General features: G+C 38.5%; 1 long non-coding RNA gene across 1 annotated transcript in view; it reads left to right on the plus strand.

The window, feature by feature from the left end:
• The first annotated feature begins 23,816 nt into the window (after positions 1 to 23,816).
• The window catches only part of LOC103791800 (uncharacterized), a 60,525-nt gene continuing 56,572 nt past the window's right edge, over positions 23,817 to 27,769 (plus strand). Inside the window, exon 1 of the long non-coding RNA XR_004740592.3 lies at positions 23,817 to 24,036. This is a non-coding gene — a long non-coding RNA (uncharacterized LOC103791800). The remainder of the gene's footprint in view (positions 24,037 to 27,769) is intronic.

Below are 27,769 nucleotides of genomic sequence, written 5' to 3' on the forward strand. Positions count from 1 at the left end.
ATGCTGCTAAGTGATATTTCTCCCTTAACTGCCTTGCCTCTATTAATAAACTGGCCAATTTAAGTGTCTACGTCCTTGATATATCTTTACATATACAGATGTTGCCTCCTAGCACAATTATGACTCACATCTTCCTGCCAGAATAAAAACAAAAAAAGAAAACAGAAAAATGTGCACGACAGGGCTTTGTATGCTGAAAACTGTTTGTTTGTTTGTTTGTTTTGAGACGGAGTTTTGCTCTTTTTACCCAGGCTGGAGTGCAATGGCGTGATCTCTGCTCACCGCAACCTCCTCCTCCTGGGTTCAGGCAATTCTCCTGCCTCAGCCTCCTGAGTAGCTGGGATTACAGGCATGCACCACCATGCCCAGCTAATTTTTTGTATTTTTAGTAGAGACAGGGTTTCACCATGTTGACCAGGATGGTCTCGATCTGTTGACCTCGTGATCCACCCACCTCAGCCTCCCAAAGTGCTGGGATAACAGGCGTGAGCCACCGCACCTGACCCGAAAACTGTTTTACGATGGCAATATAACAATCCTGGAAGTAGAGAAAAGGCAAACACAGGCTTAGTGTTCTATTTTTGTAACTTCACGTCCCTTTACTTTAAAGGAAAAGAGATGTTTTAGTAGCTACTGTCTCTTTTGAGCATGAAGCTTCCTTCAAGGAGAGGTAGGTGGAAGGAAACGGTCTGGTATTCACTATGGCCAAGCAAGCCCCAGTTTTTTCAGGAGGGTGAAACCATTGCAAGCCCACAAGAAGTGTCTGGCAACAAGTGAGTTCCCAGTGTACCCATGGTGATTCCAAAAGCATAATCACACACTGATGACTGTGTGGGAATGGGTAGAGGAACAGCCCATCCCCAGCATCCTTTCTACAGACTGGCATGCCAGTCTGTGTGCTAAAACACTTGGTTCCACATGCAACACATGTCTGCCAGCACTAATGGGTTTTCAGAGTCAAAGATTTCCACTTTAATCACTAAAATATCTCTGGACATATTAATCTGAAGCTATTCACAATACCGATATTACTGATGGACCCACAGGCTGACTGTGGTTCATAGTGCAGGTGTGGCTTTGATAAAAGGCACAGAGAAGCTAACTCTTGACATTTCTGCTTCAATTCAAGGTGGTTATGCTCATTTTTATGACCTTACACATTAAACAAGACAGCAAACATTTATTTTATGTAGGCTTTTCTCCCTGCGGCCCCAAATGATCTCAGTCCCAGTATAGATTGAGGCAGCGCCCTATAGGTGAAATAGGTTTTACCTCTCAATTACTGTATTTATTTTTGCTTTTCCAAATTATTTCTGTAAAATCGAATAGTATTTTATTCTATTTTGTGTATGTAATGGCTCAAGTTTTTGTATATCTTTTGGTGCATTCTAGATATACAATTTTATTGTAAAATAAATTTTAGAATGTATTCTAAATTTTATTCTAAAATTGTATATCTAGAATGCACCAAAACATACACAAAAACTTGAGCCAAAAATCTTAATACGGACGTTGTGTCAACTTTCACAAGCAGCTCTGTTGATTCATTTTCTTTTCCACCTCCACTTCGCATCACCTCTAGCTCCCTGCCTCCAAGAAGCCCTTTTCTGAGAACACAGCAGATTGTTTGAGATGAAAAGACAGGACAACAAATGCTAAACAGCAGAATGTTCTACATTCTCAGGAAGATAGAGGGTGCCTAGAAGAAAACTGAATAATACTGGTCCAGGATTGTTATTTATGGTGGAGGAGGGAAAGAGGAGTCTCGGAGGAAAAGATTGCTCATTTCCGTGCCCACAATAAAGCGTGTGGTTTGCCATTTGACAGGTTTGTTTAATACTGTAAGTTTATGTACAGACCCCTTGAAAGTACCAATTCTCTAAAATGATGTCATTTTCCTTAATTGAGACATGAATGAATGCATGAGAATTCAGAGGTGGTTGGCCCTTCTGGAGTGCTGGTGCCTAACAGAACTTAACCTTGAAGTCCAGGTTAGGATCATGGAAACCTCACAATGGCCACAAGTTACTATTGATGCAGTCTCAGCTTCTTCACAGGATAACACCTTTGGACAGTAATAGGAAAAACGATCTCTGTGCTCAGTACTGTAGTCTACCTTCCTACCTAATTTAAGTACTAATTTCCATTTCTTCAAGGCTACTGTGGCCAATGTAGAGCTATCTAATGTGTTGTATCTCTTCCTCCCCATCCCTCTGCCTCCATCTTGACCAATCTTCTTCCCTAGAGCGGCTCTTCTGTCACATCCCATCTGCCTGTAGCCCCCACTCTTTGATCTCCCTGAGGCCACTCTTCTGGGCAACATCTTTTGTGATTTTCTCAATTAAATTTGCTAAAGTTGCAGGATATGTACTGAGGACGAATGCCATAGTGGGAAGATAGGCTTTTAATGGCAAACAGACCTGGAGTCAAAATTACCTCTTGCACAAAGCTTAAGGGAAAACATAATGCCTCCCCTCCAACATTCTTCCATCATGAGAGTGAATCATGACCACAGATCCTGGTATCTTTGGTCCCCAACCCAGAAATCTAAAAGCCAGTCTGACCTGCACAATCCTAAACAAGTCAGCCCTTTTGTACTGTGATGGTTGATTTGTGAGGTCAACCTGCCTAGAGTAAGGGATACCCAGATAGCTGGTAAAGCATCAGTAATTCTCAATGCATGGGTAGGCACCGAGCCTGTCTCTCTTCTGCTGAAAGGAAAACCCAGACGTATTTGCTATTGATTAGAATGACTGGACTGTTCCAGGTGTCTATGAGGGTGTTTCCAGAAGCTATTGGTGTGTGAGCTAGTGGACTGAGTGGGAAGATCTGCCCTCAATGTGGACAGGTGCCATCCCATTGGATGGAGGCCTGAATGGAACGAAAAGATGAAGAAATGGCAAATTTAATCTCTCTTCCAGTGCCAAGACACTCTTCTTTCCCTGTCTTTGGATATCACAACACCAGGTTCTCTGGCCTTTGGACTCCAGGATTCAGCTTCTGATGGAGGGTTACACCATTGGCTTCCTTGGTCCTGAAGCCTTTACACCTGGGCCAGGCCATGCTGTCCACTTTCCTGGTTCTCAAACTTGCAGACAGCCTATTTTGAGGCTTCCCAGCTTCCATAATCAAGGAAGCTAATTCCTCTAATAAATCCCTTCTCAAATGTTACTATCGATATTCTATAGTTTCTGTCTCTCTGTAGAAGGCTGACTAAAAGAAGTCCCTTTCACTTGAAAAGATTCCTAAAATCCCATTTCATTTTCAGAAATCTTCCAAAACATGCTCTTATGGCAAAATATTCTGCTCGTTCTGACATTCTAAATGGTACATACATCCATGTTACTACATATCAAAAGTGAGTTGTTCTACTTTTGGGGGAGCCAAGAGTCCTTTTAACACACTCGCTTTAGCTCCATGGAAAAGATTCTCCCTTCACTACATATATAATTTACTGATTCATCAGATCACCAGCCAATTCTTCTCCTCTCACTTGTAATTTGCTCACTTTATGTTGGCTTGGTTCAAGGTCAAATATGCAACTTTAATTAGTTCCAACCTCACAAGTTTAAAGAGAAATTTATGAGGTTTTTTTTTCCAAAGAGATAAAGTTCTGTGTCCTGGCTGCATTCTGCATCTAGTAATTGATGTGTTTAGTTACATATAAAGACACTGAGAATGCTGCAGCACATTGCTATGCAATAGAACTACAATGATTGAACTTTTTTATATCTATGGTAGCCTCTACCCACCTGTGGCTATCAAGGATTAAAGACATAGCTAGTATGACTAAAGAACTACTGTTTACATTGTACTTGCGGTGGTTTGAATGTTTGTCCCCTTCAAAACTCATGTTGAAAGTTAATCTCCAATGTGGCAGTATTGACAGGCAGGGCCTTTAAGAGGTGAGTGGATCATGGGGGCTCTGCCCTCATCAGTACACTAATTCATTCATGAATTAATGTGTTAATATGTTAATGGATTAGTGGGTGAGCATGGGAGTGGGATTTGTGGCTTTCTAACAAGAGGAAGCTAGCAAGCTTAGCCCCTCACCATGTGATGCCCTGAACTGCCTCTAGACCCTGCAGAGAGTCCTCACTAGCAAGAAGGCCCTCACCAGATGTAGCCCCTTGACCTTGGACTTACCAGCTTATGTAACCATAAGAGATTAAATTATTTTTCTTTATTAATTACCCAGTTTTAATAATTCTTTTAGAAGCAACAAAAAACAGACTATGACAGTACTTAACTGTAATTAATTTCATTTTATGTAGCCACAGGCAACTAGTGCCTACTCTACTGTGCAGAGCAACTCTAGATTAATGAGGTTCTATTTTCACTGGAAGCAAAAACTTATTTTAAAAGTCCAAAATATTAGTAGCCATTATTGCTATTACTGTTCATGTAGAAGGGACAAATAGAGATAGTGAGTTAATTTAAGGATCCATATTTTCATCACGTAGCAGAACCCTAGTCAATAATCTAAAATCATGGCCTATTAGGGACAATGATGTGTGGAAATGTTTACTCATAAAAGGCAGTATAACATAAAAGGGCACAGTCTCTGGACCCAGACTTCCTTACAAGCTGTGTGTCTTAGCCAAGTTCTTAACTTGTTGTGCCTTAATTTCCTCAACAGAAAGTTTAGAACAATAATAATGTTGTTAATCCATATAAAATACTTAGAACTGTGCCTTGTACATGATAAGTACTCCATAAATGTTAGCTGTCATCCTCCTTAAAGAACAAAGACAGCCCAAAATCTGTATTAACACTGGCACCATATATGACTGATTTCTTTCAAAGGATTCAAATCCCTTTAGAAACATATGATATCTGTGGTCTAAGGAAGTTTGGCATTTAACAAATGTCAAGTTTCCTTCTATCAAAAGACTTCCCATGGTAATTGTCCATTAGTTATTCAAGGGCCTGTGGATAGAATTTTCCCACATCTGGTTGAACATGAGTACTCCATTAGCCAAAGCATTTACAGAGGAAGCGTGACACATTGAACCCTTTCTTTCATCTAGGAAGAACACTTCCTTAGATTTAATCAGTTTTAACCAGAAACTACAGACATTCAAGTAGAGATGTAAGGAAAGTTTTAATGGAGTTACACAGTCCTCAAAAAATATTATCAGAAATATTCATTGTTTGTAATAAAATCAAAAGCTAATTTTGCCACAATGTAAACCTCATCAATATTTATAATACTGCTTAAAATTGCTTTATTCTATAAAAAGTAATACAATTTAAAAAGAAAAACTAATTTTAAAATAATTTTGTTCACATTTTTCTCAGTTTTGGATCTCCCAACTTTTTCCATCTCAAAAATATTACTTTCAAAATCTTGATTTTCCTTAGAAAACAAGCAAAAAGAATGCTATGCTCTGAGAGTTAACAAATAAGGTTGTCATTAAAAACACCTAGAAAGTCTAGAGAAGAAACCTGATTTGTGAGGTCACACTTGTTAGGGAATTTTAGAATAATTTTTTCTCCCTACAATTTCCCCATTGGACAAAATGACTTCTGTATGGTGAACATTGGGAAGAAGGGAGTAATCTACCCATCTCTCCTCCTGGTCCTTATGCCCACCCCTTCCCTCCAGCCAGGGAGATCCCTGGAAGGAGCATTGATTGGGATGAGAAGAAACAGATACTACTCCTTTCCTCTAACTTCCCCGCCTTCAGCAACCCATTTACCCTCAACACCTGGTTCCTCAATTTAAAATTAGTTAATTGGCAACGTGGTAATTTCCAAGATCCTTTTTGATTCTAACATTCTGTAAACTTACAATTTATAGAAAATCTCTTAATTAGCTTCTATTTATCAACTGATGTAGGAACCATTTCTATTTTCCCTTCAAAAGAGTTTTGTTCTTATAACTACATCTGCATGAGATGCAGCCCAGCCTACCCAACGATGAAGCTGCTCTTCTGGGTTTTCTCTTCCAAGTACTCCCTGGTGTCTTAGAATAACTGAGTATAATGCCCCCAAGAGCAGCAGTGTTTCAGGAGCAGATGATTAAGTGTTGAGGTTAAATGATGTCTGTTAGAGTATACTACATGGAAGGATGAATACAGGTAAACAACATTTTAATACCACCAATTGATTATTTTTACAACTGATTATCATAAAAAATGTCTACTCTTTAATTTTTTCACTACCATATGCCTGGCATAAGGTAGAAGCAATAGAAACTTAGAGCTGTCTTGAATTTATGAACCTCTAAAAGTGGGCCAAAGTGTGCTTGAGAAACTTGCAAGCTCCATGGAACAACCTCAGAGAAGCTGAATGATCTCCTCCAGTCCCAGGCACAGTCAAAGACAGAGCCTCCTGCAATTGTTTCCTCAACTCCTGGTCCCTTCATTACCTTACCCTAAGAGGCTGGGAACACCTGTAAATAGCCTCTGGTCTGGCTTGCCCTTAGTCACACCTCGTCTTGTACTGTGGTTCCAGTGACTGTAACAAGATCTTGTCCTCAGCTGTCTTCCTGAATTCTCAGCTGGATGTTAGGACTGTCCCTGTCCACCACACCTTCACAGCTAGCTAAGAAGTGGAGTCACTTCCCAGCAGTTTGGATAGCTGTGCTCTTGTCTTGCCTTTCAAACTCCTCAGCTATTGTTATCCTCTCTCTGAGTCCCTGGTCCAAAGTTGCCTAGCACATCTGTGCCTGTGTTAAAAGAGCATAAATAACAATGCATCTAGCTTTGCCAACTCAGAGTGACATCTCTTAGATGCCTGGCACTGTGCTGGGACTTGGGGTACAATAACAAATAAAGCATTGTTCCTGTCTGGAGTAGCTGACCATCTAGAGCCAGGCGTCCCTGTCTGTGGCTTCAGGGTCATCAGAGGCTCCTGAAAAGTCACATGTGCTCTGGGCATTTTCAACCATAGTGTTGGTTTGGGGTTTGGGGTTTTGTGTTTGTTAATCTGTGTGTGTAGCCTCTTTCTTGAGTACACAGCACACACTGATAAATATGCTTCAGTAATAATAATTGAGTTTGGAGTTCTTTCTGACTTTCTCAGAGAAGAATCCACTGTTAAATGAGAGCATTGTCATTTTCATTTATTTTTCAATCTTTCACACTTTTAATACTCATAACAGTAGACTTGTGTTACATGATTAAAATGTTATGTCATTTGATATATTGTCCCCAGATGGGAGATGTAAAATAGGATGTTTGCCCACAAATTCTCTTCCAAAACTTAGCAAACTAGTGGGTAGGAAGAAGCAGTCCAGTTTGCCAGTACTCTGGATATGCTTATTTAGTTCATCTGCTTGCAAAGCATTTCTGCATCTCATTTGTTTTTGTATTATCCCAGGAAAATATTGACAAATGAGTTACAATTTCTACTTTATACATGAAGAACCTAAGGATAGGTGAGGTCAGAGAGTCTCCCAGAAAAAAAAACATATTTGTCAGTGGCAGTGTTGAGTCCAGGATTGAAAATCTAGCATGGGTGAGCCACGTGTGTGTATGGGGGTCTTTCCAGTTCTGCTTCCAGACACTGCCCATTCTTTGCCTATACCAGGGGCTGGGTGGTCTGTATGGTTCTTCAAGCCCATTATTTAGATATTTAGAAGGCCAGGCTTCTGTTCAATTGTTCTCCACATTCTTCCCACTTCTATGTCTAGCCCCAAGCACCCTTTGATTGTTAGGCCCTCCCATGTCCCTGAGACATGAGTGGTTAGACCCCCCAGGCTCCCCAAGATGCTTCGAATCCAGCTCTTAAATCATTCCCAGGAACCTGAGACAAGGAAGAGTCCAGGAACTCAGAGCTCATATCCCTTCCTATGCAGATTAACTCAGTTAATGCACATCTACATCAAGGCGGGACAAAATTCCCAGCTGCAGGGAGAAGACTCAACAAGGCCCTGGTGGGGGCAATTCTAGGTGGGCATGGGTCACTGACACCGATGCACTGACCTCACTGGGCAGCACCCTCCTGGGCATTCAACCTACACCCACCCAAAGCCCCTTTGCCTCTGCATCATAGGGGAAAAACAGGTGAAGAGAAAAAGCACAGGAACATGTCTGGTCCTGACCACAGGGCACACCTTCCTGAAAGGAAAAAAGTTGGATCATTTATGGCAAATAACGGAATAAGCATTAGTTAATCTAGTTATGGTATTTAAAACAACAACAACAGAGGGTCTTCCAAATGGTTTCTTTGCTGACTGCTCACTTGGGTTGAGAGACCCGGGAATAAATGGTAAGTATGCCACAGTCCAACAGGGTCTGGCCCATCTGATAAAAACAAATGTCCTTGCTCACAATGCCTGTACCATTTAAAATAAAAACTAATACTTGGCTGTGACCATAAATGCTTTTTTTTCTTCATCTTCCTTTGCCTTGACTGCTGTCGTGGGGGTGGAAAGCAGAAGTTCATGGGAGCATGAAGACAAGGCAACCCTCCGCAGGTCTAGGCTGGCACCCTTCAGCACCTAAATCCATGACTAACAGAAGGCACCCTACATGTCCTGTGTCTGCTCCAGGCCATGACAAGGATAGAATCTCATGTGGACCTGCATCCCATGTGGAAGCCAGCTGGGGGATCCCTGCCACCCCGTGTAGGAAAATAAACCACAAATCAACAGCAGGAGATTTGCATTCAAGGAAAGAGATTCTTAGACTAGTTCCCAGTCCTGTCATAGAACCGAGTGTGTCAAAAACAGATTATTGTATTTGTGGTAATTTCTGGAGGAGCGGGAGGAGAAAACACATGATTTGGCATATTCTGAGGGATTTAACAAAACCTCTTTATCAACCGCACCCATGCTCATGGCTCTTTTTCAGAAACTTGTAAACCCATAACCAACATCAACCCTGACCAGTAGTTTCATCTTCTTAATCTGCTGGATGCAATGTAATGATCATCCAGCAGTTCTGACTGAGGAGTTTCTTCAACAATGAGCAAATCTCAGGAGTTCCTAGTTTCAGTAAGACTCAAGTGTACAGGATTCGATTGGCTGTGTGAGAGCCTGGATCTACTTTTAATTATCTCCATTTTAAGTTGCTATCACACTGTGTCTGGGAGGTACTTTGAGGGATCATATTCGATGACCATCCTCACACTCACACCAATCTAAGGAAAAGAGTAGCCATGAAGATACTACGGCATCTCAGTAGAAGAGGCCACAGAAACTCACCTTTCAAAGCAGGTGGCTCTAGTGAGAATTAGCTTTGAATTCTCCGTCAATCTCCAGGGATCACCATGCAGTCCAGTCTGTACAAAGCCTTGTGCCAGGCAGCATCACAGAGCAGGATGAAGATGGCTGGGTTCCTCCACCATTCTCCACTGCAGAGGACTATCAATAAGGGACAAGGGGTTTCTTGGGTTGAAACGAGTACTTTAATGGAAAGGCTGAATGGTAAAAAAGCTACAAGGAAGCCGAACAGAACTGATCACTTGATGACAGTACTGCTCGGCCTGAGACATCTAAAAAAAGCAGCGGTATGGTTGGATTATATTTTTGTTTGTTTGTTTGCTGTTTTGCTTTTTTGGAAGGAGACATTCATATTTGTTTACCTTAATTGACAAAAATTGTATATATGCCTCATGTGCCACATGTTTTTAAACATATATGCATTATGGAATGGCTAGGTGGAGCTAATTAACACATGCATTACCTCACATACTTATTTTCTTGTGGTGATAAGACTTAAAATCTACTCTCTCAACAATTTCAAGAATAATATGCATTGTTACTACCTACAGTCACCATGATGTACAATAGATCTCTTGAACTTCCTATTCCTATCTACCTAAAATTTTGTAAACTTTGATGAACTTCTCCCCAACCCTCTATGCCCTCCCTTCACAGACCCCGGCTACTACCATTCTACTCTCTGCTTCTGAGTTTAACATTTCTAGATTCCACAGGTAAGTGAGATGATGAGGTATTTGTTTTTCTGTACCTGGTTTCTATCACTTAACATCATGCTGTCCAGGTTCATTCATGTTGTTGCAAACGACAGGATTTTCTTCTTTTTTAAAGCTGAATCATATCATCAGAGAAACACAAATTAAAACCAAATGATGTATAACATCATGCCTATTAGAATGGACTTGATCAAAAAGACAAAACAGAAGTGTTGGAGAGAATGTAGAGAAAACCGAATCTTCACACCTGCTGCTGGTGGGAATGTAAATTAGTACAGACATCATGGAAAACAGTATGGAGGTTCCTCAAACAATTAAAACTAGAACTACCATATGATCCAACCATTCCACTACTGGGAATATATGTAAAAGAAATGTCATCAGTATGTTGAAGAGATTTCTACACTGCCTTGTTCATTGCAGCACTCTTCACAATAACCATAAATGGAATCAAAGTGTCCATCAATGGATAAACGGATAAAGAAAATGTGGCATTTGTATACAATGGAATACTCTTCAGTCTTTGAAAAGAAGGATTATTTTTCTTAACTGATCACTGCCTAGTGAGTTGTGAGTAGACCTTCCAATTATTTCCCATTCGTAGTAGCTTGGTAAGAGCAAAGATAAAATGAGTGGCAAAGAATTGTATAGTAGTAAGTAGACTTCAGAGTGCTGTCTGCTGTGCCACTCTTAACAAAACATTGTGGTGATGGTTGGACAACAATGAGATTATACTTAATACTACTGAATTTCACACTTAAAAGTAGTTAAAAGGATACAATTTATGTTATGTATATCTTACCATAAATTTTTAAACCTGTGCAAATCTATTCTCAATACCAAAGACATGGAATCAACCTAAATGCCTATCAATGTTAGACTGGATAAAGAAAATGTGATACGTACACCCCAAGGAATACTATGCAACCATAAAAAGGAACAAGATCATGTCCTTTGGAGGAACATGGATGGAACTGGAGGCCTTTATCTTTAGCAAACTAATTCAGAAACAGCCAAATACAGCATGTTGTCACTTATAAGTGGGAGCTAAATGATGATCATACATGGACACATAGAGGGGAACAACACACACTGGGTCCTATCCGAGGGCAGAGAATGAAAGGAGGGAGAGCATCAGAAAAAGTAACTAATAGGTACAAGGCTTAATACCTGGTGACAAAATAATCTGTACAACAAACCCCCATGACACAAGTTTACCTGTATGACAAACCTGCCCATGTACCCCTGAACTTAAAAGCTTTAAAAAAAGTACAATTACCATTGGCCCTCCATATCCACAGGCTCTGCCACTGACTCAACCAACAGTGGATCAAAAATATTCTGGAAAAATACTACAAAATAACAATACAAAAAATATAAAATATGCAGTATAGCAACTATTTGCATAGCATTACATTGTATTAGGTATTATAAGTAATTCAGAGATGATTTAAAGTATGAGACAATATGTCTAAGTCACATGCAAATACTACAGCATTTTGCATCAGGGACTTGAGCATTTGAGGAGGGTCCTGGAACCAAGCTCTCACCAACACTAAGGAATGACTGTATGCAGAAATGAAGTCATCTTAGGCAACCATGGCCAGTGTTTTAAAGACCAAAGAAAGAGAACCAGAGGACTGTGTTCAGTTTGACATTGGGAGCCAGACGAGACTCACCAAAAAGCTCACCTTGGAGTGGCAGCACTTGTGCTGCTCACAGCGGAGAGGAATCTATTTTCCTAAACTATAGATCACTTTCTTCCTCTTTCTTTGACTTTTGTCATCATGAAAATGGAAGCTAGAAATAGGACATAAGATTCAAGGCCATCGTTATGAGAAGATAAGGCTCATATTCTGGGCTTCCAAGAAGATCTTTTGAGAAGAGTTCAGATGTTCTTTACAAAACTTCAAAATAAAGATAAATCTGAGGTTATTCCTTCTGCATAGCTGCAGCAGCTGGAGTAGCCTTTATACTTGACATTCCAGTATGCCTGTTAACTCAAGGTTACCTGCTGTGTACTCAAATGGCTGGGAGAGGGACCATTACACCTGGTTGAGAAGGCAAATATACCAGCTGTATTTCTAGAATAGTAGATCTAGGAGTTGTCAGTGAGCCCAGACAGACACACCAGATGTAAGTACCAGGTCCATAAAGCAGAGCCATGAACATCAGGAAATGAAACAGGAGAGGAAATGTCATAGTAGAGCCGGATTCCAAAACCAAGGACTGGTGTCCAGGAAAGGGTCTAAGGCATCAGTCCAACTGATTGAGAAGGCAATTCTCAAGACCTGGAAAAACTGCAAAGGAGATTGAGAGTTAAGGGAATTTCAGACAAAAGAAATATATATATATGCCAGCTAATTGTAACAAAGACTGCCTCCACTTACGGAGTAATAGCTAGATGCCTGAAAGGATTCTAAGCTAGGTGCATATGTCATATTTCATCCTTGAAATGCTTTAGGGAAGGCATCGTTGTTTCTGTTTTTGCAAATGAGGAAACAGGTTCACATTAAGAGAAGATACAATCCAAGTGGTAGAATTTCTAATGACTTATTTGAAAAAGGAGCAATATCATTTTATCTTTCTCAGTGAATTTCAACGAGCAGCCTGGGCCAGATCACTTTCAGCATTTGGACCTGGACAATCCCTGGTTATAGCAGACTGTTTCACAAATCAAAGGATATTTAGCATCCACGGGAAACCCTCACCCCCAGATGGCTATGCGCTCCCACGGTTGTGGCAACACAAACACCTCACGCATATCCAATTAACTCCCATTCTGTCAGAGGATCACTGAGAAGAGTTTGTTTATTTGTATCCTTTGTTTCTTCTCTCTAAGCACTGCACAAGATAAAATATCCTCTTCACCACAGTATCACCAGATATTGAAAATGGCTTGTGTGAAAATTTGTCCAAGGCCTTTGAAAATTCTTAGTAGGCTAAATCAACTAACTATCTATGGTCTTGCTTTCTCATCTCTTTAAAAACATCAGGAATTGATCAGTAACATACAAGAAAGCATGTTCCTTTGAGAGAACTCATGTTGCCTCATGGGTTATTTTAAGACTTTGATGGTCCCATTCTTTACTAATTATAACCTACTGTCAGTTTGTCTGGAATAGAAATGTTATGTAATAATTCTCCCTGGATTTTTTTAACCAAGATTACATTTTGAATCTTCTAGTCTTCTGACATGGGGTCATGGCAAGTCAAACTTCACATTTTTGGCCACACATCCTTGGTTTTACACTTCAGTTGCTTTTAAAGAGCCATCTGATGTTGGTCATTTAAACTAAATCTATTTTGCTAATAATAAGAGCTAATATTTATTGTGTGTGTACTAGATGCCAGACAGTGTTCAGACTATATGATCTCATTTTGTCCTGACGTAACCCTAGAAATTGCCATTATTTCCAATTACAGATATTAATCTATTTGGGAATATTCTGGGTATTGACCACCATTTGGTCTAAGGCTTCTATATCTTTTTCAGCTTGGAGAAAATTTTGGAAATTTTCTTTCTCAGTCAGTCTTCAAAACACAAGATTTCTTGACCCACTATTTACGCTGGTTCTATAAGAATAAAATTAGTTCACCCCTGGGGAGGAGGGCTTTAAAAAGTGAGAGAAATCACAAAGACAGGAGGTTGTCACTCAAACACGTAGATATGCTAAAGCTGCCAGCAAAGACAGACTAGCCGGTAGTGGAATAATAACTAACACTTTATTACTCTCAGAGCTTTGTTCTTTCATTAATGTTTGAAGAAGATATGTCTGTTTCATAGTGTTTCCTAATGTATGTTTCTGTGTCTACTTACTTGTCCTGCGTGTTTTGTCTTTTCTCCCCTTTCAGGTTTTTTCTTTCTTGTTTCTGTCACTCAGTTTGAGGTAGCCTTTTGAGTCCCTTTTTGCTTTGAAGATATCTTTATTTTAAAGTCCTTGCTTTCTGTTGGAAGAGTCTTTACCTCTATCATTGCCATTTTTAAAAACTATGTTATTTTTCCCTTCCTCCCTTTTCATCCACTTAGCCAGTTACGATCTGTTTTCATTCATTCTGTTTTTAATTACAAGCTTCCTTCCATGGTGCTTTTTCTCTGCTCTCCTTCGTAATGTGCCTTTATCTCTTCATAACTTATTTTTTTCTTTCTATAATTAACTGGCAGCTTATTTAATTATTCAGGTATTTATGATTTCTCCCCAATTGGTCCTTCTTTCACCTTTCCTTAGGATCTTCTTCCAGCACTCAATTTGGTAATGCACTGAGTTGAAACAGAAGGATCTCATGATTTTTCCATTACTCAATCATTCTCTATTGTTCAGACACAAGTTCATGGAATTACCTACCGTGCTTTTAGGCTATAATTCTCCCTTTAGCTTAGATTAAAATGTGACGGGTGTAGTCAGAAGTTACCTGCATTAATCACAGACAGAATATAAGGAACAAAGCGCACCAGGAGGTAAGGACTGGAGTGCAAGAGCTTCTAACTAGTGAAAAGCAAGGTACCTACACTTGCAGAGAGTCAGAAAATGATCCTCTCACCCAAAGATGTGGGAGATGAGCTGGAGTTTCCTTTGTTTCCCTGAAGTTCTAAATCTTTGAAAATGAAAGCAATTTTGAAAAATATAGTTAAAATGTTTCCTGGGGTCTGCCTTTTTTTTGGAGACAACTTTCCATGTCACCTCATATTTGTTTGGTTCTTGTTTCTAAAAGGCATTGGCACTATATCAATTCATCTTATTAATAACTCTAAGAAAAAAAAAACTGCAGTGAAATTGCCCAGTTCACAGGTGAGCTTGCTCAGGTAAGAAGTTTCATTTGTCCAATCTAATGTAAGATTTAATAACAAACAGTTTTCAGTCTGTCTGTTGAGCCCTGTGCTTTCTCAAGATTTAGCTCCCTGCCACTCTTCCTTACTTACCTATGCACTCCCTGCTTCGGTATTCCTGTTTTCTCTCTTTTTACAACTCTTGGAATCTTTCACATTTTATCACTCGAGAAACAGGATGACATGAACTAACTGAAGGAGAAGAAAATAGTCACCACTTTCATGTGTTCAAATGAAGTTGATCATACTCCTTTTATTTAAACCTCATCTAGTAATTAGTCAGATACAAAGATACTATCTCTAAGGGGTTCATTTAAAAATTCAACTGAAATAGAAGACAGATAGTTTATGTTAAAATGTCAGTTTTTGCAACTAGCACAAAACTAAAAACTGTTTTAAATATTTCAAAATAGCTGACTATATAAGAAACCCTGTGCCTCAGAAATAAGTACGTAGATATAATGTTTACCAAAATAAGGGTTATATGAATATATTTTCCTTTTCTTTTTTTTTTTTTTAAAGACAGAGTCTCACACTCTCATCTGGGCTGGAGTGCAGTGGCGCAATCTCAGCTCACTGCAACCTCTGTCTCCTTGGTTCAAGAGATTCTCCTGCCTCAGCATCCTGAGTAGCTGGGATTACAGATGCTTGCCACCATGCTCAGCTAGTTTTTTGTATTTTTAGTAGAGATGTGGTTTCACCATGTTGGCCAGGGTGGTCTTGAACTCCTGACCTTGTGGTTCATCCTCCTAGGCCTCCCAAAGTGCTGGGATTACAGGTGTGAACCACCAGGCTTGGCCATACAAATATATTTTCTAGGTGTGCCTTGAGTTGTTCATGTCAGCAACATTATTTATAATTAACTTAAAGTAGCATTTACACACATTTTTCTTCTGTAGGAAAAGGTCATCACTACACACAAGGATAGATTATAAAGAATTTATAGAATAATTTTTAAAGAAATATTTTTTCTTTTACATAGAACATGTAAAATAGTATTATTTATAAGTGAAATGAAGTGAAAGAAATAACAGTTTTCAATAGGCTTGCACTAAAAACCCCAAAGACCTTTCTTTATATTACAGGAATCTGCTAGTTCTGAAAATGAAAGGCAAGCTAAAAGAATCTTTACTGTTTCACCTCCTTAGTTTGGAGAATGTAAAAACTGCTCTGAAAATAAAATATTTTATTCTTAATAGCCCAAAAGACTGTCAATAAGGAAATGATTTTCAATATTCTATTAAACAGGAATCATAGGAGTGGTGTTTATGCAAAAATCTGGATTAGTGGAGTACAAACTAAATAGGAATTATAGTAAAACAGAATCAGATTGTACAAGCATAACTCTAGAGGTACTTTAAAAGTTCAGCTACAAAGCAAGATTTGGAAATGTGAATATTGAGTGACTGTGTGGGTAGCAGCTGTCTTCTGAGTTTGGAAGGGGCTGAATGTCTGAGTTTCCAGAGCTTTATTTCCCATAGGATGCCATATTGAAATGGCTTATTCCCCAGAATTTAGTTTCAGAGGAAGATAACTATGAACTTCAGGTAAAAGTGAGTGGCCAAGCTTTTGTCATGGGAGAAAGAAAAGATTTATAACCAGACACATATGATAGTCATTTACTTTATTATTAATGCTTTTGAACATAAGTAAATCTAGTATTGCAAATACCACACAAAGAAGAGCTCCTACTTTGGGCTGTAGTGAGCTCAGAGAAAGGATCCACGGATTTCCCTGGTGAATCTGATACTTTATTCTGGACAATTTTCCCCATCACTCCCTATTTATTGCCACGTTGTCCTCTTTTATCCTTACACTGTGAATCACACAAGCTCATATCATGGATGTAGGAGGAAAAGAACATCTCTGATCCCAGGCCAAGCTCTGAACTAACCAAGATATACAGCAGGACTCTTGTGGATAGAGATCAATAGGTCTAATTTAATAGTAACAAAGCTATTTGTTCAATACAGTTAGATGTAGCCAAAAGTGGGCTTGATAATATTATTACAAATTGAATATTCAACCCAGAACATAAATTTTCTGGAGGCAGACACCTCCCCTAAAAGAAAGCAGAAGCCCAGTCTGTCTCCAGAACTCAGTAATCACCCTAAATGGTAAAGAGAACTCAAGAGTGTTACTCTAATTCACTGGTTCTCAAACGGGTGACAGGGCCTAGGGACCCATAAATCCTTTCCAGGAATTCACAAAGTCAAAACTACTTTTATAATGACACAATTGCCTTTTTTACTCTCAGTTTCTTACAAAGATACAGTTGGGTTTCCAGAGGCTATATGACACATAATATTGTAACAGATAGAACATAAAATTCAGAATCCATCTGATTCCCATTAAAGACCTTCATTAAATCGACTTTCAAAAATGTAAAACAACGCCACTTTTCTCACTAGGTTGTTTCCTGAACTATTTAAAAGTTTTTAGTTTTGGACATCAGGTTTTGTTTTGTTTTGTTTCGTTTTGTTTTTGAGAATGATTCACACTCTGTTGCCCAGGCTGGAGTGCAATTGTTCAGTCTCTGCTCACTGCAATCTCAGACACCCAGGACCACGCCTGGCTAATTTTTTTATTTTTAGTAGAGACAGAGTTTCACCATGTAGGCCAGGCTGGTCTTGAACTCCTGACCTCATGATCCACCTGCCTCAGTCTCCCAAAGTGCTGGGATTACACACATGGGCCACCATGCTAGGCTAGTTTTGGACATCATTTTAAGCTTATGGAAGACTTACAAAGATAGCACAAACAGTTTCTTTACCAGTTTCCTCTGCCAACATTTTAAATAATCATAATGTGGCTACCAAAACTAAGAAATCAACATTATATAATACTGCTAACTAAACTACAGAATTTATTTGGATTTCACAAGGTTTTACGTTAACATATTTACTCTGATCCAGGATCTAGTTCGGGTACTACATTGCATTTAGTAGTCATATCTCTTTAGTACTATCTATCTGATATTTTAAAATAATACTGGTAAGAGATTTTGTAGAATGGCCCTCAACTTGGGTCTCTCTCATATTTTCTCGTGATTAGATTAAAGTTACGGATATGGCAAAAGAATGCCACAGAGGTGATGTGTCTTTCTCCAGGAATATGTGATATCAATATGTCTTGACACTGGTGATAATAAATTTAATTGTCTGGTTAAGGTTGTGTCTACCAGGTTTCTCCATAGTAAATTACAACTTTTCAATTTGTAATCAATAAAATTTGGTCTATGGAAAATTGGTGTGCTGCCTAAAGTAATTGTTATTGTGGTGTTCTAATGGTGATTTCCTATTTCCCTCATTCCACCTGACAGGGTTTGGCTGTGTCCCACCCAAATCTCATCTTAAACTGTAGCTCCCATAATCCCCACCTATTATGGAAAGGATCCAGTGGGAGACAATTGAACCACGGGGTGGTTTTGGTTTGTTTGTTTGTTTTCTGTTCTCCTGATAGTAAATAAGTCTCATGAGATCTGATGGTTTTATAAAGGGCCGCTCTCCTGCTCACGCTCCCTTGCCTGCCATCATGTAAGATGACCTTCACCTTCGGCCATGACCAAGTCTACAGAGCAACAATGTGACAACACCATGACAGAAACAAAATCACACATATAAATATTAATCTTGAATATAAACAGTCTGAACATGCCACTTAAGACACAAAGTGGCAAATTGGATTAAAATAAACCAAGACAGAATCTTCTGCTGTCCTCGAGACCCATCTCTATGCAGTTACTCCCAAAAGCTCAAAGTAAAGAGATGAAGAAAGATCTGTCACTTAAATGGAAAACAAAAAAGACTAAGAGTTACTATTCTTATATTAGATAAAACACACTTTAAACCAACAATGGAAAACTAAAACAAAAATGAAAAAAACAAGGGCATTACACAATGTAAAGAGTTCAATTCAACAAGAAGACTTACTTATCCTAAGTACATATGCACCCAATATTGGATGCATAAACATCCAATGGGTTCACAAAACAATTAATTCTAAACCTAAGAAGAGATTTAGATAGCCACACAATAACACTGAGGAACTTCAATACCCCACTGACAGCATTGGACAGATCATCAAGTCAGAAAACTAACAAAGTCATTCTGGACTTAAAACTTGAACACTTAACCAATAGGATCATATATATATATACATATATATGTATGTGTGTGTGTATATATATATATATATATATATATACGTATGTGTGTATATATATATAATATTCCACCCATCAACCACAGAATACAAATTATTTTTATCTGCACATAAAACATACTCTAAGATCAACCACATGTTCATTCATAAAACAAGTCTCAATAAATTCAAAAAATTGAAATTATATCAAGCATATTCTCCAGACACAGGGGAATTAAAATAGAAATCAACAATGAAGAAATTCTCCAAGTCACACAATTACATGGAAACTAAACAACTTGCTCCTGAATGAATTTTGGGTATACAAAAATTAAGGCAGAAATTTAAAAATTCTTTGAAATAAATGAAAATAGAGATACTACATACCAAAACCTCTAGTATGCATCAAAAGCAGTGTTAAGAAGAAAGTTTATAAAGCTAAAAACCTACATCAAGAATATAGGAAAATATCACATTAACAGTCTAATATCATACGTAAGGAACTAGGAAAGCAAGAATAAACTAACCTCTAAGCTAGCAGAAGAAAAGAAATAACTAAAGTCAGAGTCAAACAAAACAAAATCAAGACTCAAAAAATCATACAAAGGATCAACCAATAAAAAGTTAGTTATTTGAAAGAAAAAACAAGATTGATAGCTTACTAACTAGATTAACAAAGAAAAAAAGAGAGAAGATCCAAAGGTGTTCAACCAGAACTGACAAAGAACAGATTACAAATGACCCCAGAGAAATTCAAAAGATCCTCAGACACTATTATGAATACCTCTAGGTGCACAAGCTAGAAAATTTGGAGAAAATGGATATAATCATGGAAACACACAGCCTTGCATGATGAAATAGGAAAAACTTGAAACCATAAACAGATTAAAAATGGTTATGAAATTGAATCAGTAATTAAATTTTAAAAACTACCAAACAAAAAAAGCTCTACATAAGCTGGATTAATAGGCAAATTCTACCAGCACAAAGAAAAGCCAGTACTAGCTTTATTTTCAATATGATGTGCTTGTAAACCAAGGAGTTTTCCCTGTTTGTAAAAAGACATTGCAGATAATTGAATGTTCAATTTTAGAAAGGTCATTAGTTTCTTGTTACACATTTTGTTAGTCTGGTTTTTGTTGCTTATCAGGTTTAATATTGTTCTTGAAAATAGCTGATGCTGTGTTATGTATAACTTTTCTAATAAAAGTGGTGTTATAAGCTGTAAGAAAGAAAGAAAAAGAAAGAAAGAAAGAAAGAAAGAAAGAAAGAAAGAAAGAAAGAAAGAAAGAAAGAAAGAAAGAAAGGAAGGAAGGAAGGAAGGAAGGAAGGAAGGAAGGAAGGAAGGAAGGAAGGAAAGAAGGAAGGAAGGAAGGAAGGAAGAAAAGCCAGTACCAAGCCTACTGAAACTATTCCAAAAAATCAAGGAGGAAGGATTCCTCTTTGTATTAGTCCATTTTCACACTGCTGATAAAGACACGCCCAAGACTGGGTAATTCATAAAGAAAAAGAGGTTTAACAGACTCACAGCAGACTCACAGTTTCACATGGCTGGAGAGACCTCACAATCATGGCAGAAGGCAAAAGTCATGTCTTACATAGCGGCAGTAATGAGAGAGAATAAGAAACCAAGCAAAACAGGTTTCCCCTTATGACATCATCAGAACTCATGAGACTTATTTACTACCAAGAGAACAGTATGGGGCAAACCACTCGATGATTCAGTTATCTCCCAATGGGTTCCTCCCACAACACATGGAAATTATGGGAGCTACAATTCAAGGTGAGATTTGGGTTAGGACACAACCAAACTGTATCACTCCCCAACCCACTCTATGAAACCGGTATCATCCTAATACCAAAGTCAGTGAAAGAGACACCAAAAAAAAAAAGAAAACTACAGGTCAATAAGCTTAATGATATTTTAAAATCCTCCACAAAATACAAGAAAATCAAATCCAGCAGCATATGAAAAGCTATTTCACCATGATCAAGTAGGCTTCATTCCTGAGTGGAATTTGGCTCAACGTACACAACTCAATAAATGTGATTCACAACATAAACACAAATAAAAACAAAAAACATATGATCAGCTCAATAGATGTCAAAAAGCATTCAACAACAATTCAACAACTTTTATGATTAAAAAAAGGAAAAAAAACCTCAACAAATTAGCCATCAAAGGAACATACCTCAAAATAATAAGAGCCATTGATGACAGGCCCACAGACATTCTTGTTTTGTTTTCCTAATACATGGAACAAAACTAGAATGTCCACTCTCACCACTCCTATTCAACATAGCACTGGAAGTCCTAGCCAAAGCAATCAGGCAAGAGAAAGAAATAAAAGCTATCTAAATAGGAAAAGAGGGAGTCAAATTATCTCTTTTTGTTGATGATATGATTTTTACCTAGAAAAAACTAAAGCCTCCACCAAAGGGCACCTAGACCTAATAAACAACTTTAGTAACATTTCAAGATACAAAATCAACATACAAAAATTGGCTTTTTCTATACACCCATAATATACAGGCTGTGAGCCAAATCAAGGCCATAATCCCATTTACAAGAGCCACAAAAAAATAAAATACCTCATATTGCTAACCAAGGAGTCAAAAGATCTTTGCAAGGAGAACTATAAAACCCTGCTGACAGAAATCATAGATGACACCAAAAAATGGAAAAACATTCTATGCTCATAGAAGAATTAATATCCTTAAAATGACCATACTGCCCAAAGCAATCTACAGTCTCAACGCTATTTCTATCAAATTACCTAGGTCCTTTTTTCACAGAATTAAAAAAAATTATTCTAAAATTAATATGGAACCAAAAAAAAAAGCATGAATAGACAAAGTCATCCTAAACAAAAAGAACAAAGCCAGAGGCTTCACATTATCAAATTTCAAACTACACTGTAAGGCTACAGTAACCAAAACAGCATGACACTATATAAAAATAGACAGGTACACTAATGGAACATAATAAAGAACCCAAAAATAAAGCCATGTGCCTACAGCCATCTGATCTTTGACAGAATCAACTCCCAAAAAAAGCAATAAAGAAAGGACCCCCAGGCCGGGCATGGTGGCTCAAGCCTGTAATCCCAGCACTTCAGGAGGCTGAGGCGGGTGGATCACGAGGTCAAGAGATCGAGACCATCCTGGTCAACATGGTGAAACCCCGTCTCTACTAAAAATACAAAAAATTAGCTGGGCATGGTGGCACGTGCCTGTAATCCCAGCTACTCAGGAGGCTGTGGCAGGAGAATTGCCTGAACCCAGGATGCGGAGGTTGCAGTGAGCTGAGATCGCGCCATTGCACTCCAGCCTGGGTAACAAGAGCGAAACTCTGTCTCAAAAAAAAAAAGAAAGAAAAAGAAAAAAAAGAAAGGACCCCCTAGTCAATAAATGGTTCTGGGAAAATGAGCTGTCAGAAGAATGAAACTGAACCCCTACAAATGCAGAAATTAACTCAAGATGGATTAAAGGCTTAAATGTAAGACCTCAAACTATGAAAATCCTAGAACAAAACCTAGGAAATACGTTTCTAGAAATTGGCCTTGGCAAAGAATTTATGACTTAGTCCTCAAAAGTATTTGCACAGAATCATATCCGGTGCCCTTCATTTCCACATGTAGATATATATTTCTCTCTAATATTATTTTCTCTCTGCTGATGGACTTCATTATTTTCTACAATTCAGGTATGCTAACGACGAATATTTTCAGTTTTTGAATGTCTGCAAAGTATTAATTTTGTCTTCATTTTAAAAGATGTATTTTTATCCCAGCATATAATTCTAAGTTGCATTATTTTTGATGAGAAATATGCTGTCATTTTCAGTATAAATCATTTCACACTGCTTCATTGTATGCCTAGTCATTTTTGATTAGATGCAAACATTGTGAATTTTAACTTCTTGGGTACTGGATATTCTAATGTAACTTAAAATATTTTTAAGCTTTGTTAAGGATGTAGTTAAGTTTCTTGTAAGTAGCGTAGCCCTTTTGTGGTGCACTTTTCATCTTTTTTAAGGAAGATCAAAGGAGCTTTTAGTCTAGGGCTAATATTTCCCTAGTACTGCAGCTATATACTTCTGAGTACCCAATGCCTACATATTACAGAACTTTTTTCCACTTTGACTCATGGGAACACAAACTACTGCCAGCCAGGTGTGAGTCTCTTTCTTAAATGGTTCTGGGTGCTCTATTCAGGTAGTTCTTTCTCAGTGTTGTATTCTTTTATGCATATGCTCATTAATACTCAACTGAAGACTTGAGGGAACTGTCTGAACATTTCCGATACCCTGTCTCTGTGTAAATGAACTTCTATTTATATTTTGTACTCTACCAAATTAACTTGAAAATAGATCATAGACTTAATTATAAAACTTGGAAAGGTAAAATTTACTGTATTTAAATCACATATTAATCAAAAAGGAAAAATTCTATTATGGTAAATATTAGTAGATCAAACCCATATTAACAAGAACTCTTTTTGGTTTTAAGAATTTTTAAGAATGTAAAGGGCTCCTAAAACCAAAAATGATTAAGTACCACTGATCTACTGGAAGTTTTCACACAAGGACGATGAACAGTGGGAAGTATGTCCTTCTCAAAAAGTTCTCTTTATTATTTATTCTCCAGAGTTTGTGAATAATTATAATACTCTTTTCTAATAATAAAAATTATCATTTTTAAGTGCTTCCATGAATCTTACAAGCACTGAATATAGTATCACATTTAATCCTTTTACAACCATATATGTATTAACCTCTTACAAACAAGAAAAATGGGTGTCGAAGGTATTAATCAATCTGCCTACGGCCACAGAAATCACATAATTGGAATTCAGTCCCATCTTGTCTGATTCAAAAGCCCATGCTTGTTCATCAGGGAGAGGGCAAAGTGATGAAATAATGCCCTCAGCTCAGGGGCATTCCAGAAGGCAGGTCAGAGTTATCTCTTCTCTCTGTCTGTTCTGAGGAACTAGCTTCCAGAATGGGAAAGGTATAGGGTGGTACCAGGTGATATTGAGGCACAGAGTTGCCTGAAGTGTCCTGAGAAGATTCCTTTGCATTATTTACAGAATGAAGGAGGATAGAGGGGGAAGTTCAGGACTCTAAGATATCTCCCCCTTTGCCAAGTGTCTGAAGATCACAGATAAAGGAAGAGGTGAGTAATGGACAAAGACTTTGTGAGTATCTTACACACACAAAACAAAGACGGTGGTATTATTACGCCTTGGGAATGTAAACATAAGTTTTCCCATTCCCAAGACCCTTTCTAGGAGTCTGCAAGTCCAAACTATTTTCATAATACTTAGTTTTATTTCACTTATTCATTTGTGGTGTTCGCGCCAAGGGCTCGAGACAGCTAGTTGACTCGCCCCAGTTTGGCTGCTGGACCTGTCTGCATTTCCCCACCTCGAGGGCTGTCAAGTGAGACAAAGGGCCATGAGCTGAGTCACTAAAAGCAACAACAGAATGCAAAAGCAAAGGCCTGCAGTTTATGAGGACATTATGCTGTCTGCTTCCATGTCCCCTTCAGTCTCTGTGTAAGCAATAAACTTGCTGCAATTGAGATGCCTAAGAGGAGCAGAGACCTCTGCCCATATTTTCCCTGGAGCCAAGCCTTTGTTTTAGCTCCTGGTGAAAAACAGGTTTAACCAGCCACCTTAAGGGTGCCATTGTATCTTTGCAATGTAAAATCTTTGAAATGTAAACTACTATCACTAGCCCCCTTAAACTGCTTTCTGAGCGGATATCACAAGCCCCTGATAACTATTTTTTATGGAGTTTCTATTTCCTTTCTGTCTACCCCTTTCTTTCTTTCTGCTGAGATAAGGTAAATGTAAACAAGAAAAAAGGTATAAAAGCTGTAACCCACAAGAATAAATTTGCTGCGTTTTGACCATAATCTTCACGCAGCCCTCCAGACTCTACTTTTCTATATTCTTTCTCTTCCGCGCACTCTCTCTCTCAGGTTGAACGAGACATCTACGTTGGCAGTCTCGGGAACTCCCACAGGTCGGTAGATGTGCCATCCCGACATTCATTCTTTATCTCATACATATACGGTGGAGTTTTTCAGAGACTACAAGATGTGTGATACTGTAACACAGTCTACGGAAGCAGATATGAGAATCTAACTGCATTAGAGAGATTTGCAAAAATGCAAAACATTACTCTTTTCACCAAACTTTTTTTTGTTCTGGAAAATATAGTTAATTTTCATAAATATACCTTATGTTAATATGAAAAGAGCTTATAACTGTTATTATAAACTAATGAATATTTTAATTTAAATTTATCATTTTAATTTCTAATATGATCATTATCAATACATAGATTCCACATGAACTAAAACTCTGTGGCATCTCAATAGTTTTTTATGAGTGTGAAGCCAGCTGGGCGCGGTGGCTCATACCTGTAATCCCAGCACTTGGGAGGCCAGGGTGGGTGGATCATCTGAGGTCAGGAGTTTGAGACCAGCCTGGCCAACATGATGAAACCTAGTATCTACTAAAAATGCAAAAATTAGCCAGGCATGGTGGCAGGTGCCTGTAATCCCAAGTACTCGGGAGGCTGGGGCAGGAGAACTGCTTGAACCAGGGAGGCAGAAATTGCGGTGGGCCAAGACCATGCCATTGCACTCCAGCCTGGGTGATAGAGTGAGACTCAGTCTCAAAAAAAAAAAAAAAAAAAAAGAGTGCCAAGCCATCCTGAGATCAAAAAAGTTTGAGAATCACTGGCTACACTGGCTAATACCATCACTTAAAGATAACGAAGCTATGACCACCAGAGTTGAAATGAATCACCCAAAGTAACTACAACCTGGTAGAGCTTAGATACAAAGCCAGGATTTCCCATTGGAAATGTTTTAATAACACTGCTATGACCCTCTCCTTCATTCTAAGCGAAGTCTTTCTCTATTTTCCCATTCTGTCTGCCCAGCTGTAGTCACTAGACCCAAAGGCACATTGCTCTTTGTTTGCATACAAACTTATCTCATTTTAGTTATAATCAAGGTTTACAACTCCCCACAAGCCAGGCTGCCCTGCCCCTCTTCAACACAGATGACCTCTCCATCATCACCTGATTTTGAACTACTTTAAATATTCTTATCCTCCAAGAAGCTCATAATTGGAAACAGACTTTGGATCTTTTCTCCATCTCCAGGGTGGTCCTCACTGAGCTCTTCCCTTGTACTACTATTTCTAAATTCTGGTCCTCCTTTTTAATTCTTTTGCAAGATACTGTGTTTGCATAAACTGAGGATTTCTATAAATGAGCTCTGGAAAGCTTAGCCTGTTTCAAGGTTATTTAGAGAACAGAAGGAATGCGTCTTCATGTGAGGCGGGAGGAAGGATGCCACAGCCCAGTCTTTCACTCACCAGCAAAGAACGTGTACGCTCTGGGAAGCAAGGACATCATTGCTGTGGATGCCAGTGGACAAACTTCATCCACTGGAGAAGTTTCTTTTGTCTTTAGTCAGTGCCTAGGGAAACAAGTGGAAAAGGACTAGAAAACAATTTCAAAGACACATTTTTTTCTTCCAGCTAGCAACAAGATCACCTTCCTCTAAGATAAATAAAGATTCATGAAATATTGAGACTAATTGCTTAAAACTTGCAAACATCAGCAGAGGAAACCCAGTTATCTAACAGAGAAAATCACTGCTGAATCAGGAAAGATAGAAGGCATCTCTAATAGAGGTCTTCTCTACATTCCACTGTCCCAGACAGTGGAATGTAATGCAGTGTACCTCCTACATTGAAGTCACTTCACACTTGGGCAATCTGGCTACCTCTTGGCCTCAGGCTTTGCTGCCTGAGGTGGTTGGGATGGTACCTCAGCATTTTGAGCAGTCACAGCTATTGACCAAATGGAACTGATTAATAGATTCCCTCTGGTAAGTCCTACTCCCTACGCAGATCATGCATCTCACTCACCAATAATGCACCAAACATTCTTGATAATTCTTTGTAAATTTTTCCCTGTTGATTTTCTTTGATGCTTTTAATTTGTTATGTTTTATGTGAACATTTGATTAAAGAGAAATTCCTTAATAGGTTTGTTGGAGATCATGCCAAAAATGATGGAAACTTGAATCAGTCCCCTGTTCATCCCTTCCAGTCTTCAGGATGGCTCGGGGACTGATTTCAGTAACTAAATACCGACCTGGAGGAAGCTTTCATTGTCTGCTATTAATTAATTTGTTTTCCTAATGTTTAGATTCTTCCTGGAGAATAAATTTTTAGCCAAGTGGTAAAGAGGTTCTCATTATTTTACTCAGGAACTTGAAGATTCGGTGCACCTTAGCTGAGCCTCCACACTACCACCAAGACATGCGCAGAAAAACTTTTCTCTAGAGTCCACTTCTGCAGAGCACTGACGAAATGGAATCAAGGAAAAGAATGTGCGGGTTGAGCGCCTGCATCCACCCTCTGCTAGAAAGGGTTGTTTCCTCCTCCATACTTTCTGTGTTCCACTGGACTTTTCAGAGATGTTTTAAAAACCATTTATTGTTGTAAACATTGAGCTAATGAAACAAAACAATAAAACTAAATGTTTAAAAATGTTTTTAACTATTTTAACACTTTGAATTCATCCATTGAGCCACAGACTGAGCAGCAATCAACTTGTGAACATAAGAAATTTCTAGGCAAGCAATAAATTTCTCTGTACCCTACATCCGAATGTAAAAACAGGTGCCAGAAGAGCCACATCTGAAAACTGAATTACACAACACAGAGCTCCTTCTGAAGAAAAAGACAGTGGTAGGAACAACTGGTGCTTCGTTTCCAGATCCACTTCTCATTTTTCATCACAGAATTATTGCGCCATCCTGAAATGCAGAGTAACTCAAGACCATGTTCAGAATCAGATTTGACAGACAAAGGTAA

This window comes from Callithrix jacchus, chromosome 3 (assembly GCF_049354715.1).
Source record: "Callithrix jacchus isolate 240 chromosome 3, calJac240_pri, whole genome shotgun sequence".
In the NCBI taxonomy this organism is placed as follows: Eukaryota; Metazoa; Chordata; class Mammalia; order Primates; family Cebidae; genus Callithrix; species Callithrix jacchus.